Source organism: Neodiprion virginianus, chromosome 6, assembly GCF_021901495.1.
Source record: "Neodiprion virginianus isolate iyNeoVirg1 chromosome 6, iyNeoVirg1.1, whole genome shotgun sequence".
In the NCBI taxonomy this organism is placed as follows: domain Eukaryota; kingdom Metazoa; phylum Arthropoda; class Insecta; order Hymenoptera; family Diprionidae; genus Neodiprion; species Neodiprion virginianus.
In genome coordinates, this window is record NC_060882.1 from 23,255,802 (window position 1) to 23,274,605 (window position 18,804).

The window sequence follows — 18,804 nt, forward strand, 5'->3', positions numbered from 1 at the left end:
TGAAAACATTGTCCGCATCTTATCACACCATATATAATTACGACATAAAAAATAACGTGTGCCACAGACACTTGGCGCCACGCCATCCTGGCGCGTTTTTTTCGTCAACACATAGCCTAAGTGATATATGAAGTCTCTCTGCATATACGGTTTTGAAAAGCTGAGCTATAGTCGTAACACACATTGAGCCATGGAATTTGGGAATGATTTGCGTTTTCAACGAGAACGTACAGCCTCACATGATTGGTGGATAAAAAGAGCTTGAATATCCACCAGGAATCATCAGCACGTCCTCTACTGTGGAGGCTATACATGAAATGTACAACAAAACTGGTAAGCCGGAGTATCAATTTACATTCCGTGATTTAGATTGGCTAAAACGATACGAAACACGACGACGGATTTGCGTTCCAAAGAAAACCTGTCAGTATAACTCATGTTAAACATGATTTTAGGGATTTTCCGCATGAACTGAAGTTTGATCCAAGAGATCCGAGTTAGACTTCCTTTGATGGCGATTTTTTAAGCCAAAAACTTGAAAAATACTAAATGCTTGAATGTACATGTCTTCCAATATGTACATGTCTTCACCAGACATATATATTATATTTAGCAAATTGATACTGCTGATGCCAACGAGTGTCTCAGCGGCGTGCGATTCGGCTTGAGAGGTCTATTCTCAAGGGAGTTGGTCCTGATTTTGGCTTCACCTACTGGAAAGAAATATTGCATCGCTCTGTTGGATTATTTGTAGCTCTCTCCGTGGGCTTAACAACCACGATGGAGTCACTTAGACACGTATACGCCATGTTGCGTGTATAGTTGATAGGTACGTGAGTAAACGCAAAAAAGTGAGAAGTGATGCTTGACCTGTGTAAAGAATAGCAAATCTCTTTTACGGCGAAGGTCGCGGGTGGAAAAGCGAAGATATATGTTGATCATCAGTGGAAAGTTCTCCAGGAAAGAGCCAAAGGTTGAGAATGAAAACCGAAGGACCGTTGCTCGGATGTTCTCTGCATTCTTATCCCACCTATCTAGGTGTGACAAAATTATGTCGCGCGATAAGTTTGACGGGCACAAAGTGGAGAGCTCTATGCAGCTGTACCTTGAATACGCCCGTGGGTCGGGAGGGTCTTCTTCGCTACCTGCTTCTGTATTAATTCAATTAATTCCGGAGAGAGCAAATGAAGAGGGAGCGTAACGGATGCGAAACGGATCTCTCAAGATGCTCACGGTTACCTTAGGGGAAAAGTTATACACGCTTCTGGTCTTTCGCATAGCGCTTATTCATGTGCCTGAGAGTAGAGGAACCTGCGCAGATCGCTTTTGATTTGTTGCGAAAAAATAACAATAATAGAACAGCAGAGAATATACGGATTTCCATAGAAAGATGTAGTAGAAATTACGTAGAAAGGTGTAGTGGACTAGTCCAGCGATTCAAGATCAATTGAATGAGCCTCCCAGTCAAGCCCCTCAAAATTGCGAAAGTTGACAACCGTCGGAAAAGGCTGAGGAACCTGAATCCGATACGCAATAAAGATGCGTTCGTGGCCAGATAGGAAAGGAACGCCGTATTGATCGCTGTTCACCAAATTGTCTGCATCGTGAATACGACGAATATCTCGCCATTAGGTTTGTCAGCTGTCGGTATGGTGAGTATGACCATAAGGTACGGCGTATAAGTTATTGGATTAAAAAAAAATTAGAAAGGTGGTGAGCGTGAAAAGAGTTGGCCCACAAATCACCATTAAAATCACTCGTAATAAGTATATTCTAATAAAATGCCTAGAAGCAAAGGAAAACATCCTCAAATTTACAAAGGTAGCCAACCTTGGAAGGCCGTAAACTAGAGAAAACAGTTTATACGCATATTCAGGCTTGCCGCAGGCAATAACTTAAGCTTGAATACTAGAATGTACGTAAGACGGCTACGCCACCATCACCCTTACCCAGTCGGTCACGACGGTAAAGATCATAGTCAAGAAAAGCAACAACATTGGCCGATACGTGTAAGGAGAAGGAGAGCTTTCGGAACAGTCTTTCGATTTTAGTTTCAAGGAAATGCCGAGGTTTCGTTGACGATAAAAGTATAATATTTTCTTTCAGTAAATCATGACCAGTTTAATTTTAACAAGTTTTCAATAGGTGGGCTGGAATATTTTCAGTACCTCGACATTAACCTGTATTCCGTGAAATCTCTCCGTTGTTATTTCGAGGACTATAAGTCAATCGGACGTTTTACTGGCGCAATTTGTATAATATTACTCGGGAGAATAGCCAGGGTGGGAGAAAATGTTCGTTGTATTCGTACTCGCAAATTGGGATCACAGTGAACGAAATTTAGGTGTCCGTTAAACGAAGGAAATCGAGTAGAATAACAACTTTGAACCGAGCGACAATTCAGCGTGAAATTTCCACACAGTGGGCGCAGGAGATCGTACCGTGAATAAGGCGTCGAGACATGAATTCAGCGACAGGTTGGATCAAAGCACGTTTTCGATGGTGAGGTACGTATTATATTCGTTCAGGCATTACGCATATTCAGAGTCCATTATGCGTGACCTTGAAATCGCTGAACTTAAGCTTACCTTCAAAGTTTAATTAGTTACATCTGTTCCAGGCGCAATATAGCCAAAGCATAAGAATTCTTTCATCTTTAACGCGGACGAACATTTCACGTTGTTTGAAACTGTGTGCTACTCTAGAAAAGCTCACTGCTACTTCCTTCTGCATTGCCAAATCAGAAGTCAATTTATATTCTTCAGATGCCCGGCTCACTTTCGGGCGGTGAGTTTAGAAATGTATCAACGTTGAAGCACAACTTTCAAAGTGGCAATTTTTGTCACAGTGGGCAAATCACGGACCAGCACCGAATTATTCTCTGCCATGGGATTTGAAGAGGCCGTGCACCATTTTCACCCAGCAGTTAAGGTGTACGCGCCGTTGTTATACCTTTTCTTCTCCTCGTCCTATAAGGAAAACGGTGGAAAAAAAAGTCCGGTAAGACTTGTGAGAAGTTGACATTTTTGCGCAGCATCTCACCCCACCCCCCCCATCCTCCTCTCTCCTTCTTTTCCTCCAGCGACGTCGCAGACGAGTCTCTCTTCTCAATTTTGTTCAGCTTCGCTGCTAAGTATCGGATCCATGCTGTAGAGGGTAGAGAAAAAATGTACGTGTACTAAAGCTTTCCTCTTTTTCAACTTTCTACATTACGCCAAGTGGGGGGTAAAATTCTTTCCCCTGTTTTTTCTATCCTTCTCCCTCTAACCGATTCGGACTCCTCAGCACCGTCGGAGAAGCTTACCGAGAGCTTTTCGTTCATTCGAAACTCGTACGTCGAAGCGATGCGACCGTACCCTAATGAAAATTCTCATTTCAAACGTCGGTCTGACAAGACGCCGCCTAATACGTTCGGGTCGCTAATTATTGCCTGGCCGTGTCAAATGCCCCTTGGAGTATTCTCGATAGATTTTGTTTAAATGAGAAATTGTAAAGAAGCGTCAACTCGGAGGCACAAGGCGATTAACGCGTCCGACGTCGGGAGACCGTCGATCAGTACAGGACCGTTTATTTTTCAACCTCTCTCAATCTTACTCCTTGGGTATGCGGGAGGAAATAAAATGTTCTAGAGGGAAGCGGTTTAAAAGTTATGCCTCAAAGCTCCGGCGCGGCGATAACTTTTCTCGGCGAAAACTTTTACCGCGACGAACCAACGCGCCTCGTCGCTTCAAAGTTGAGCTGTTGAAACTATCGAGAAACACACACACACACACACAGAGTGTATATACATGTGGTTACATACATATAACACGGGCAGGGTGTCGAACGATCATTCCTGCATTCTTATTTCTTAGGGGAGCTATTTGGAAAATGACGTAATCACGGTCAGCGTCTGACCCGGAGCGAGAGTTGAGACCCTCGAGAAAGAAGGCAGCGGCGGTAACGGGCAGCGATTAATCTTCCTGGGGGTGTTTCTGACATTCGCCAAAGTCGAGCCGAGAAAGCGCATCTCAATTTTCGGTCTCCGGGTGTTACATGCAGGTGTTTTTCATCGTGATATATTTACAAAGTTGCCCCGTGGTCGCGGGCAAAAATTGAGAAGCAGAAATCGTCGGTGCAGAAATCAGCCCTTCCTTCGAGGAGTATCCGACTAACAAGCCGTGATGAAAACTGTACGATCGTATCACGTCCCCGCCGGACATTGTTTACAGAGGGGGTTTACTTTGCCGTGGGACGTCACCGGGTATCAGCGCTTCATAAAAGGATCATATTTTCCCGGGAAGGATGAAGCAGGGGTGCGATAGATGGCACAAAAGCGAGCCCAAAGCGAGGCGGACAAAGAAGCCGGACCTGCGGAGTGAGGGGGATGAAAGGGAGGCCCTGCCGCGCGGCTCGCAGAGATTTTATCTGCAATCGGTTCTCCTCGAAAACGTAAGGATAATTGAGTTACGACGAGTTATCAGATGCGAGGGTCGCGTAGCGTGCTGAATTCATAGGAACATATCGCGCCTCCCTTACGCCTTCGGGGGAACCCGTGCGGCGCGTTACCCACTCTGATAGAAATTTAATTGGAACTAAATTTTCATACGGAGAGTGTAATTATCGTTCCGATGGGTATGTCAGTGTTTCGCGGGCGGGGCGGGGCGGGGCGGGGCGGAACGACGGATTTCCCGTACGATTTACGAACAATTTGGATAATCTGCGCGAGATAAAGATTTGAGAATTTCGCTCTGGATTACTTGTGAATAATTACATGGCGAGCAACCGAAACGTCAAAATAAGCACGCAATAATTTGACCCGGCAGATGTGAAGAGGGGAAAATATGTAACGAAGAAAAAAAGGAATTACGTCGTCTGTCTTACGAGCTTGAAAATTTATCCTTCGGGCGTACGCGCGTGTATACCTTCTATATGTATGCGTATGCATATACATCTCAGGCGCGACGATGCATTAGGTGAATTGTGTATGAAAATGTAAAAACTCGAGGTATCAAGATTTCAAAAAGCTTGTCGGAATCCGATTTTAGGAAAAGTTGACAATATGACGCGGCGCCCTTGGTTAACATGTCGACATTGAATTCCGTCGTCGGAGTGGTGAAGTAAAAAATATCTTTGATCCGATGTTTCAGATCCAGTTACGCGATCAAGAGCGCTTTTATCGTCAAATCCGAGTCCCCGTTTTTTCACTGCAATGCAAACGCGTGGAATCTGATATTTTCAGTATTTTATCGAATTACACATCACACACTTCGTGCGATCCTCGCCCTTTTGAACGATGACGATATCTTTGCTTTAGCCATGGTATACGTGAAATAAACCATGTACTTCTTGTACAAATTGTATAAATATGCATCGTAATATATCTATACAGTGCAGAAACCGCGCGCGTTTGGCATAGAGTGTATAATTAATGTACGTATATAGGTGTATACTCGTATATACCGTGCCGCCTCGTAGACGATAGGAATAAGCTATACATAGAGTAACGGCGAAACTTACTCAAGACCTTTCTAGCCTGGCAAAGATTTCCAGACCTTCCAGATGCTCGCCAACGACCATTTAGCTACGGCTAAAGTCGCGCCCCGCGCCCCTTTGTCACGCCCGAGTTTCAGCCAACCCCCCGATTGTTATTGCCGGCAGTTAGCCGCTGATCTCTGCTACGATGTGTGTTATTGAGCTCGGGAACGGTGCTTGACGCTACTTACTTCTCACTGCTTACCGGCTACTGCCAGCCAAGCTCGCCACTGAGTGTTATAAGGTAACGATGCATTCGATAGAGTTCCTGGGGACGAGGTATGTCCTGAGGTATGGTTCGATAGAAGCGGATTAAAAACACTTCAGCTATGGGGAGTTCGCAGTAATACTGTAACACAATCGTGCGTACCAACGCAACATTCACACACAAGGGCTGAAACTCTGGTCCATCAGTATCGGGCAAGGGAAAGCGGAATAACGCGTATTTCGGGTGGAGGTCAAAACTTGGAAGGGTCAATATTTCGGATGACCGATGTACCGAGATTTCGTACATTGGAAAATAAAAGAACGAAAGGTGAATTGTTCGGAATCTTGATTTTTGAATGTGTCACTGATTAGTAGTCATTGTAATCTTTCGTCATTTTATTTTTGCACGTTTGAAATTTCTTTATAACGGTCATTCGAAATATTGACCGTTCCAAGTTTTGACCTACACCCATTTTCTTGACAATACGACAGTACGTGGAATGCCTGCATTGGCTAACATCGGAGACGCTCGACTGCCGACGTCTTCCGCTTTACTGCATCCTCGTTCTGATCTTCACGCGGCTGTTATACAGCAAGGAACCCTCGCGCGATGTTTAATGCTAGCTCATCGATTTACTAGGCCCCCAGAATTTTCCTCCGAGCTATAGGTCTGTTTCGGGGGGGTGGGAAATGTCAGAGAAAGAGAAGGCGAAAGAACCGGCGGTGAGATCGCGCCTGAAGCGTCGATGAGCGATGATGAATCCCGCCACGCAGGTGAGGAATGCGAGTTTAACGCGTGCCTCGGGGAAACGGAGATTCCAGTGGCGAGCCTTCCGAATTGCGGAGTTGCAAATCGGCCCACGCGGCTCCGATGGTTCGCGCAAAAATTTGGGAAAATACGCGGAAAATCTAACCTGCAATGCGTAACAGCTCAGCGGTTGCGTCGAGAGTTTTTATGTAGTTTTCAAGCGGGCCGCTGCGAATATCCGCTACCTCTTGTATAGAGTGTAAAGTTATAGCTAGAGCTCCGACCTATCCTTTCCTCCCTCACCCTTTTCTAACGACGATTTACCGCCATCTGATTTTCCGGAACGGCAACGCGAGTGGAGATTCTTACTTAGGGTAGAAAGGAAAACGAAAAGTAGATTAAAAAACCAACAACAAGGACAAACGTGGAAATGGAAAAAAAAAATTTAACCGGCTCTTGTAGCTTAGATAATTTGTTATTTATTTCCGGTACGAGGGAACCAACAAGGGACGCCCCATCCTTCCCATTCAATCCTCTCTTTTCCTGCAGGGGCTATTTGTTTCAGAGTGTCTCAACGAATTGTTTCCGGTTTTCTTAACAAAGTAATTTTAGCTCGTGCCATGGCTGCTGGCTGCCAGGCAATTGTCGGTTTTTACATTTAAGATTGTCAAAGATTCCTTAAGTAGAGAAAAACTTCATTTTCATGATGTCATAGCGGTTCAGAATAACATATCCTAAAAAACGTGCAGCCGCAACTCTCTGTAACTGTCTTTTCTTCGGATCGCGTAAAGCATACGAGACCATCATTAAAATGTGGGTTACGCAGGGTGTATAATTATATATTCATGAAACTCGACAATGACGAACTATTCATATGGAAAAACGACGTGGCTGCGTCACGTCTTACGGCGACTTTTACCCCACTTTAAGTCTTGAGACTAAATAAATCCAACACCCCTGTATTGTTAAACAGACTATTAACAGCGTGCTGTATAAAAGTGATAAATATTACAAAATGAAACATACTCTTCGAAACTTCCAGCGTGGCAAACTATTGAACATTTTGATAGCTTCCGTTTACGTTCATGGTTCGTTTGCACGTTGTTCATAAATTCTGCGAGGAATGATAGGGATGATCGAAGTAACAGTCCGTAAACGAATCTGAAGGGACAAAATTGGAAAATACGTCTTGTTGCTGATGAACGAAGAAGGCGTAACGATGTATCCTAAAGGTGTTGAAAATCAAACGATGCCTCTAACTAGTGTTAATAATATACGTAAGTCAGACGCCATATAAACCGTACTGTGATAATATTCATAGAAAGATTGGAGAAAAAGGCAAAATTTTCATCGACTAATAAGTGCATGAAATGACGTGTTATTACCGAAAGATACAAATATCCCTGACCACTCTCTCTCTCTCTCTCTCTTTCCCTCTCTATCGATATCTCTCCTGCTTCACATGTACTTTGCACATGACCGTGGTTCCACAATAGATGCCTTGCAGCCTGTTCGTCGGTTTGAATGGCCATTGCCCGATTCGACCTTAGACCCAAGGCTTAAGATCGCCGACCATTGAACACTGCCTGCTGATCATTGAACATTGCCCATTGACCACTGACCATTGGCCATAGGCCATTGGTAATCTAAGGGCCATTGATCGAACCCCGGGGCGCGGCGAAAAGCTGTGCAAACAAAACACACTCGCGGAATCTGTAATCGGCGGAGGGAAAGACGGCAGAAAGGGTGTCGGGCTCGCGGAGATATCGCGGTCGACGGGAGTTTGAAACCTCGTGAAGAAAATCCATCAGCATAAATCTAGAGCTGGACATTGGCGCCGGGTAGAGTTTTGGCCGCGCCTGACCCGAAGCTCGGCTCAATCTATCACCCGGTAACTCTAACACCGCGATAGCTCTCTATCGCACGGAGATCTTCCTCCCAAAATTCAATCATAATTTGTCACCATCGCCTTTAATTATCAGGCAGGCTATTTTTGACGTTGCTAACCGCTCTCTTCTTACCACGGCCAACCGATTGTGCCGTCTCCTTGAGAATCGGTGAGCAACCGAAGCCCGAGCAGGTTTCGAATCGCTGCAACTATCTTTCTCGAAATAACATCTCGCTCTCGGCTTTTTATCAGTAGTTTGTAGAACCGGTTTCATACGATTTACGTAATTGGACATTAAAGCCTATGCGGCAGGATTGGATAATCGCTGAGCGAATTGGTGTTTCTCATCTTTACGTAATATGAGTGACTCTTCAAGTCTGAAAGAGACGGGAAGAACGCCGGTAGGTGGGGAAAAACAACTGGCTGGATAGGATGATCAACGACAGTCGACTAGACATGTTATATAAGATTATACTGTAACGTCCCAGATTTTCTGTGCATTACATGCGTCAGTATCACTGCTATAAGTTTTGTTTAGTTTCATTTGCAGAAAAGGGATTTGCCCATCCGGGAAGATAAAGAGCTTACGATGCGAAAAAATTTACGAACTAATCCTTCCAAAGACAAACGAGGCGTCTTCACTCCTGTCCACCCGGCAGGATTAATCTCAAACGAATGAATAGTATTCTTTTTGCACACTGCGCTGTTCTTATTTTCCCGGGACACAAATGAAAGGACTAAACAGGTAATTAAGAAAGGCTTTTATTTCGATTATTACCAATTTATCTTCCTTCTTTCGTCGAAAGACAAAACGCCCGCTCTCAGAGCGATAAAAAGAACAAACGAACGAACAGATTGAGTTCTGCAATCTAAACGTGAAATTGGGCACTGGGTAAGTAATTGACAATAAGTAAAATAAGAAACTGTATTCACCGATATCGATAAAAAATAATAAAAAAAAAAAAAAAAAAAATGAAAATAAGGAAGCAAAAATGCCCTCCGAAGTGCTCGACTCTTTCTTCTATGAATTTTAATTAACCGGGCAATAAGTTAGAGTTACGTCTTGAACCATCCGTTCGTCTTGAAGATTCACCCCTCCAGTTGGGAAAATGTTCTCCAGACATTTGCCGCGGAGATTTATTGGGGTCCAGAATGTTACTATACTGCCATAATGACTCGCGTAACGACTCCGTGTACTGGCTTAAATTAATATTAAACTTTTCGCGCAGCCGGGAGATGGTGACAAAATTTGAGCCTAGTCTATCCCCATGTCTCTACGAAGATACACTTCGCCATCTATCATGCAGTACGTACAGTCGGATCCACGCGCCATTCTGCGCCGCCATAGCCCCCTGAATTTCAACAGACAATAAAGCGAGGCTAAGCGAGTTTCATTTGCTACCTGATCCCGCCGACCTGAAATCAACTAATTTCTAGTCAACGCACGGCTCCGTGTAAATTAGAAGGCATCGCGGTTCGTGCGAGAAGAAACTTTGTCTTTCGTTAAGTTCGAACTTTGCCTGCGGAAAATACACAGGCAAATACACACGTACGTCAAACCCTAATATACATCGACGACGCGCGTTTACACGCCTGTATCGATCGACTTACACGCCATCGCCGAGTCTCCGGGATCGAATTTTCTCGCTTTGGCCCACGGCTCCAATGTTTTTTGATATTGTTGCCTCGGCCCCGATTACTTTGGTCACGAAGCTTCAGCTGTCAGGCATAAAATGTTCTCAACGACTTTGCGTACACCGACCTCGTACCCGGGGTGTCGTGACTTCGATGCGAACGACACCCCGGAAGAATGATTCGCAACGTCGAAGAGCAATTTCTCTTACTTTGAAACCAAGTCCCAGTCCAACCAAGTACCACCAACACTGTTATCACTCACTTTCAGCGTTAGAATTGTACCGCATACTATACATGCACATAGGCAATAAGCGCACTTGCATATACCTGCCTCACGAACCAGCAGCTTCATACATTTCAATTTCATCATGGATTAGAGCTTGCAGCATTCGAAACACGTAGCTTCGCTCTGAAAAGTGCGGAGGTTCTATGTATTCGTGTACGTTTAGGGAAGGTGGGTAAAACTGGCTACACCTACTCGCGAGTTGCACATACGTTTGTATGGATTTAAGTATGGCACAGCATGAAATACCAGGGAGGGGTGGGGGGTGAATACTTGGACGCGGAGCTTGTGAAGTCGAACTGATTGAAATTGAGCTATTCAAAGGGTGCGGCACCAATTAGGGGAGATTGGGAGAGAGAAATATATAATAAGGGGTGATTTTCTTTTCGCGGAGAGTACTCACTCTCCGGCGAGGATCGGAAGCATGAGTGTTGTTTGAGAATTATGTATTCGTTGATATCGAGACGCGGGAAAGAGGCGAACGGGACGCAAATTAGGGACGGTGGGTGAATAAAGGGAAGACCGATGCCAAAAAACGAAAACAAAAGGAAGTAAAAAGAAGAAAAAAAAAAAAAACTACAGAGTGCGGGTAAAAGGGGAAAGCGCCAACGGAGAAATGGGAGACAGGCGAGATTTGTATTTCAAGGGATTGTTCCCGGGCGAAACCACACGTTCTACTATCCCGCCAAATTAAAGCCCGTCTGATTAATTAGTTTGGTGATTACGCGGGACCGACAGAAGTCAATGAAACTTCTCACGTAGCGCCGAGCTGCAGTTGATAAATCTGCTCGGGCTAGTTACAGCCGATATTGAGCTTTTTGTACCGTGGAATATACAATACACCGGGTAATATAAATTGCGTTATCACATACAGTATTAACCCGAACTTCGAAATGTATGCGGCGATTCCTTGAAGAAAAATGACTCCCCCACACGCAAGCGACGCAATCTCTGATCTGAACGGCCAAGTTTCGGTATTATTTAGGGGTTTTAAGCCAGTTATTCGGTCTGGTGAGTTATGGATAAAGAGAAACTTTTCCGCAACTCGACTGTGGCTTATACACGTCGTTCAACTTCAAGTGTTTCTGGATGCTCGTAACATCATATTCACAGGTGCGTTAAAACTTTTGTTTTAAACCATAGTCACAGAGTTTCACGTACGAAAATTATCGATGATCGTTTCAGTGATGAAAACCAATTCCCAGCCATCGTACTCTAACCCTTTCTTACATTATCTTTCAATTCTAGTTTCATTCTGATCTCGTCAAATTAAAATTAGTTCTTGCATCTGTCGATTAATTTTCGTCCGTTATTCGTCTCACTTCTAGATATAGGCGAAAGCCATGAGAGACCAATTTCAAAGGAGGAACGGTAAAATTCATACGATAAGCGATTTCAGGCGCGATTGATCACGGATCGTGCCGGATTTCCGGAAAATCGCGTGAAGGGGGTCTCAGCTGCTCTGGTAGGTTGGTATAAAATATGGAGGTGAATTTCACACGAAATTCTTGGTAGAGTAAGAACTTTAATTTTGGCATATTTGCGAGGCACGCAGAGAATCCCCCGACTCAGTTAGGCTGGATGGTTAAATGCCTTTCGCGCCCTTTCCACCCGTCACTGTATTAGGATCTGATATCTTTCCCGGGGGGTGTATGACCTGCAGAATTCAGCGCCAACGTGCCCTGTACATATGTATAACGTATACGTATGTATAACGCACGAGTATTGCCTCTCATCGTACATTTTCTTCGCCGACAATAAATACTCTAAAGATAGGAATTTATTCATTTTTACCACGCAACATCTGTCGGAGTTTAAAACAATTTGCAATGTGTCTTTTCGACTTTTCGTCCACGTGCCTTGTGAATTCTATAAATTTACGTACCCGCGCGATGCGAAACGCGATCTCGTATACATATAATTATCTCCTCAACGTATCTTTATCCCGGAAATATTTCTCAAATTAAGGCCATACACGTGAGTCGAATCGTTTCACGACCGAAGTTCTTCCCTTCAATATTTGTTTGTAAACACAGTTAAAAAAAACCCAATTTTAGTATAACCCACTTATTCGTCAATTATTTGCTTTCAGAGATTATATATTAGCTTCAAGGTCTTCAGAAACGTCAAACCCATCTCCGATACTTGATTGATTCAAATGCCAGTTCCAAAGAGCCAATTCCAGGTGACTGAAATTGCTTTTAAAGCCAATTTAAAATTGATCATTGTCCATGCACTGCAGGTGCGGCCTTCAAGGCCTGAAGTGTCGGTGAAAGTAAATCCTCATCAAATTTATTACCTGGATTCGCGCAATCTACTCAACCATTTCCATTTGTTAATTCTCTCCAATTGCAAAATGGCTGTTATTATGTTTACTTAGCACGATAAACAATCGTAAATCAACGAAATTCATTCCAACGTCCATCCGATTGATGCTTATTCATTCCGGAGGTCAGCCTGTACACGGCTTCCGTAAACAAAAAAAAAATCACAATTCGGTCTACGTTCGCTGATTACAAAGTACATTTCGCTTTAGGGAGTTGAGTAAATCTCCGATATCAAATAGTTGCGTCACCTACAACGCAAGGTGCTCATAAAACATTGTTTCAATTTTACTGATTTTCAAGAATGAACCAATGCATGTTCAATTACGAAAACGTTTAAATCCATAAAAATTAGTATCAGTCCTTCCCGTGAAACCGACTGTCTTGGCGAAAATTCGGAGTAATCGTTCTTGAAAGTCTCGTATACGTGACGTCATTTGTCAACTGATTTTCCGGTATAAATTCAACTCTCTCACAGTTTGAACGCATATAGGAACGAAGGAAGCTGTACATACGTGTGTAGGTCGAGGCTTCCATTCGAGGAGCGTACAAGAAGCGAGACTTTAGGAAGCGAGGGACATAAATCCTCGACAAGGCACGACGTCGATGATCGTACAACGAGGGTTGATAAAAAGTTGTTGCTGTTTTTGCGAATCCGCGGTTGGTCGCAACCGAGTTCGCGATGTTTGACCCGTGGGTCTGGCGGTATAAAATCTGGGAGGGCGACCGCTGCTGGTGCATTCACGCTTCCTTAGAGGGATTTGATAATAAGGAGGAAAAAACGTTGAATTGATAACGAGGTCGGTATAACGTACATAATGCGAGTAGTGGGACGAATCGCGAGTTCCTGCGACGATAAATCACCACAAGAACGGGGAATAATCTGGCGAAACTTAGTATTAGTATTCCACGTGGCAATTTCTCCCGGGGAAAGATCCAGCTTATACATCCCACCTCCTGCAGTAACCCTCACGCGACCAAATCGCTCCTTGATTATCTACCGAATTTAGGTTAATATACGAACCTGGGAAAACGGCCGGAGCTACCCGGCACCAAATCGGATCTATGCAATGGTTTGATAACTTTGTTCGGAATTTAGCCTCAGAAGTGTCCCATACCCAGTTCCAGATATCTACGAGCGACGAGATGCATCCGCTCTTCCTAGCCGTCTTTACCACTTCGGTCGAGTTTTTATATCACTTGAAAACTACGAGCATACTCTAAGCGAAATATCATTTTTGCGGAAAACTTATGTTATCATCGTGTGAAACTGCAATAAGGGCACAGCCGTAGGATCCAATAGAGTCTGAAAACAGTAAGGCGCGATGGACTCCGATATGAACGAATCGTCGGATTAGACTCCTCAAGCGCGAATAATCGGCTGATTCGTTAACGCCGCGTGTTTCAGTCCAGCTCACAGTGTCCGCCGGTACTCGTGCAACGTGATGCGGTACGTATGTAGAATATCGTGTGCGTGTCACTTATCGTGCTTTTCAAGCTTCGGAAGAATCACTGTTCGTTCCAGACGTATTCGCTGCGGAATGCACTGCTGGGGATAGACGCGACACGTAGGTACCTACTATTGTAAGGCGCGAGACGACGTCCCATCCTGCAGCGGCATCGCTCGCATCCTCATCCTGACGACATCGCGACACTTGCACCGTAGGTGGGAGGGATTTCACGGGGCGCGAATATATCCGTGACGCGTAAGCGTTTAAGCTCCTTTTGCAGGAGGGAAAGCAGAGCGGAGCGGATCAAGATATATAGCAAGACGTTCGTCTTGGCAATACCAACAACATTTTTCATCCCCTAAATCTGGAAATCTGAAATCCTCTATTAATATTTAGAACGTCGCAAGAACCGAAGCCGTGCATTCATATGTACATTTTTATTGCCCGTCCGCGTTCGTATGTGTGTATACATTACGTATGCATTTATGTACCTACCAGAGATTTTTGCCTGTATAACGCGCCCGTTGAATGGGCGTGTGGATAATACGAGTACGGGTATAATACACGCGCCCGGGGTGTTTCCGAGAGGGGGTTTATATACGTACAACCAGCGGGAAACGCTGCACATCTCCGAGATATCCCATCAATTTTAATGGGGCCTTTGTTCGTTTTCGTTTTTCACTCTTCGGCAGGGGGGAGGGCGGGAATCCGCAAGCGCGTATGTGCCTTTAAGCTTTATCGAGAGAATTTCTTCGCGACCTTATATGTAAATCAAAGGACGTATAAGACGGCTACCGCAAATTGGTTTGAAGCCCCGCGCCGGTGTTCCAACTCTTCCGTCAGTCACCTTCGGCTTCCGAAAGTCCTCCAAGGGAGGCTGACAGGCACGGTAATGAGGCCGTACATCACCGAAAAGAGTCGGTCCGCCACCTTGCCGCGCTTTATAGAGTCCGGGGAAGCCTAACCGTCCGACGACTGGTAGGTGCGGCGTAACTCACCTCGCCAATCTCGTTTCCGTCCCTCCAGAGAGGCCTCTTCCTGTGGGGAAGCGCTGCGACGCTCCCGGGGGGTGGAAATCCGGTGAGCTTTGTACCGCCGAGAAACCGATGGCGAGCTTTTCTCCGATGACGCGAACGTCGGCACCAGACGATGTCAAAAGGGAACGGTGGGGAAAAAGTCCCTCGGCTCGAAACTAAGTTGCACGTCCAGGGTGAATTTCTGCAGTTCGGCGCAGCCTCGGACGGCAGGAATTGTTGCAGCTAGGAAATGTGTACGAGGTGTCCGGACATGCACAATGCATGTTTGTGTCGCGCCTGCAGGTGCATCGGGAAACGGAACGGGTTCAGGACAATGAAACGCAGTGATACCTCGTTCCCCGGTTACCCGGAGGTTTCATTTAGGGAAACAATCGCTGAAGTTGGCCGGAATTGTGCCCGTATCCTCGGTTGTGGGAAAGAACCCCGTGAAAAGGTCGAGAAAAACAACGAAACAATATAACATGTCTTTTGCATTATACATTCGGTTCGCTGGGCGAGATAGGTACTTGGCTGCAGTTTTCAGCCTTACGAACCAACCGGCTCGAAATATGGAACGACCGTTACAAAGCGAGAACCATCAAGTCCGCGGGGACAGGGGGAACAATAGGGAGCATCGGTTGATGCGAGAAGACGGTGAGTCGGTTTCAATAATTGGGGTGGATTCAAAAACAGGGGTGGAAGAAATAAGTATACAGCGATAAAAATTTGGCTTGTACAGTTATTTCTTTCTCTTTTTCCATCCGAAACACGACGGGATGTGGAAAAGTGCTTTTTAAATTAATCGAAAACAAAGAATTGATGTGAAATTATTTAGGGAATCTCGGAATATATGGTTAGTCAACGATCATAATTTACGTTTAATATCCCGCTTTTAATTTCAGATCAAAATTAAACTCGAAGTAAAAACGTCACTCGATCTCAACGAGTATACCTAAAACAAGTTCGATCCGTAAGTACGGAAGAAAAAAAAAGTCGATCAAACGGACGCGAGTGGATCACTGTAACGAGAAAAACTATTTAAAATTCTTATATGACTTTGGTGAAAAATTTTCCACGATGGTTTTGATAAACAACTTGAATGATTTTGTGGAAACGAAAATTGGTTCGGACATTATCCTTGTGTGTTAATTGTACGAGTACATCGTAATTATTTTCGTAGTCTCACCCCCTTGACCCCAGCTCGTAAATCATTACTGTCCGTCATCGGTGGTGGACGTTGTTCGTTAATTCGAAAACCAGGTTTCTCGTGCAGCTTAGTTTTTCCACTGTTCTGTTTACAAACTCGTTAACTAACGTATAAATTAGCCAAGTTCTTGCTCGCGTACTTTTGATTCGCTGATTAGGCCTGTGCGCATGAGGGAATTTCGTATAACGCCGCGGGCTGTTATTTTCAGCTACTGATGGACGCGGCGTGAATTTACCTTATACCCCCGCTGAAAATACGCCCGCACACATACGAGCCGACGACCGAGCACCGGCGTACAGAGGCTCGGGCGAAAGCCGGGTACGTTTAAATCATTTTTATTTGCCAGGGGATGTATTCCGGCTTACTTCCGAGTGAATCCGTCCGTCGGAATCTATGGCTATAGACACGAAGGTCATAAATTTGAAATTTGAAGGGAGTCCGGCCATTCAAAGAGCCTGGAGCCGTGTTAGATGAGCGGAGGTCAAGCCCGATTCACGACTCTCAATCTCACGCCAACCCCGTATTAGCATGCGCCGCGTTCACTCTGGTTTTGCAATAATCGTTCCCCAAATGCACCAGCGTTCCCAGTTATCAGTATTTTCCGACGAATATAGTTATTACATGGGAAATCGATGCTCGATAATTTCTTTTTCACTCTCTGTCTCTCTCTTCAACGCAGACACGGAATAGAGAGTTGCGATATTTGTCAATAAAATAGGCATTACTTACAACCGGCGTGATTCCGTATATTTAATATTGCTTTTTCATGCTGCGGCGTATTGATTTTTTACAAATACCAGCTTCCCGTTATTTTCACTGTCAGAAAAAACTACTACTTGACCAGAAAACTTTTACAACAGTTTATCCGGTATTCAAATAAGTATACAGTTGTCTAGGGATTGTTGTAATAGAACCCCGTAATGGCAAAATAGGAAAAACGGTAAATATCTTAGTGGTAGAAACTGCGCGTTTTTGTGTACTATACATATGGGTTCTAATCTCAAGGGAGAGAAAAGCTCGGTAAAGTTTTAGTTTCCTCTCCATCTTTCCTTTTCTTTCATTCACATTAATTTCTTTAGCGTGACTTGCATAATATCTCCGAAAGCCCGCGGAAGATATCAGAGATATTTCTGTTTTTGCGAAATTACTTTCAGCAGACCGCAGAGCTACTAATTGAAATAATTTTCCACAGTGAAGGTGCCGGTGACAGGATGGGAAGAAAACTCGCGACTCCTTCAAGCGTTCGTAGATCTTTTCACCTCTTTTAAAGAAGACATGTCATCGCCAGACAACGAGGAGTTGTCACAGTTAGGTAAGCACGCGACAATTTTTATATATCTTGGGCATATGGCTACTTCCCACTTTCTTCGAGGAGGCTAAAAGACACTGGCAATGAAACCTTGATCTTTAAAAGTATAATTACACTTCGGGTAGATTTATTATGAGCCACACTATCGCCTCAATTTTTTATTCTTTTTATCGTGCGTAAATAAACAATTACTCGCTATCTATTTATTACCTTGAGAAATTGCACACACTGAGCTGCTTCATGAACTAAAGATTTGTCGAAATTCAACTTCAAATAACGTCAACGCACTAAACTTGAGAAATGTACTTCAAGCTTCGCCGCAAAAATTGTGGAACCTGTACCTACGATATGAAATATTTATCATTACCGCAACGATATCACAAGAACAAAAAACAACGCAGTATACCCGATAATATTTGAGACGGAATTTGTTCGCGGAGGCAATCGATTCTCTATTCCGTAGGTATGATCGAACTTGCTCTAACTAACCATGAAATCCTGAGTACCTGCGATAGTAATTCAAAACGGCGACAGTTCGGTATGCGGTTATGGATTTTGCGCGACGGCGAGTACCTACAACTACAGAGCCGGCTTGAAGTTAATCGATGCCCGAGGGGCACTCGAAGTACGAGTTGAAAATGAATGGTTTCCTAATTATACACGATGGCGACCTGGCAAGGATTTTGTACAGCGGATATTCAGCGATAGCACACGCTAGACTTCGAACGCGGCAACACACAAGCGATACGCGAATGCCGGCTGCAGAGGTACTTCGGCGGAAGGATTTTTATTCTTAATTGCACATTCATACGGCTCACTTCACTGAGTATCGTAATATCGGATTTGTGTTTCACCACACCTGCAACAATGCGGCTGTGATTCTGATAGCTAAACTGTATCAAATTCACGTTGGAACTCACAATCGGACGAAATAATTGGTAATACCATTTTGTGTGCCACTGATACCCCGCAACGATTGATTTATGACCCTAATTTTTTATGCGAACAGTTTTGATTAGTTTCTTTTCTTTTTGAAGACGCGTTGACTAAAATGAAGAATGTCAAATTTTTTTTAACTCGTTCTTTTCTCCAACAGGACTGATATTATTATTTTTTTTTTTCTAATTTTCTTCACGGAAGATTTAATGGTCTCAATATATCGGAAGTTTGGAAACTCGTCGTGTTATTTAATTGCGTCCCAGCAATTTGCTATAATCTATAA

General features: G+C 44.2%; 2 protein-coding genes across 18 annotated transcripts in view; one reads left to right on the plus strand and one right to left on the minus strand.

The window, feature by feature from the left end:
• The window catches only part of LOC124307949 (uncharacterized), a 194,043-nt gene that overhangs the window by 172,398 nt on the left and 2,841 nt on the right, over positions 1–18,804 (plus strand). For 10 of the 13 annotated variants that reach the window (XM_046770180.1, XM_046770189.1, XM_046770181.1 and 7 more), the window contains one exon: positions 17,466–17,585. The gene's annotated coding sequence lies outside the window, so the exon portion shown is untranslated. Of the gene's footprint in view, positions 1–2,620; positions 2,788–2,848; positions 3,001–17,465; positions 17,586–18,804 lie in introns of all 13 variants that reach the window. The other 3 variants (XM_046770187.1, XM_046770190.1, XM_046770182.1) reach the window with 2 other exon arrangements.
• LOC124307950 (hemicentin-2-like) overlaps positions 1–18,804 on the minus strand; it is a 297,325-nt gene that overhangs the window by 65,121 nt on the left and 213,400 nt on the right. The window lies entirely within an intron of this gene.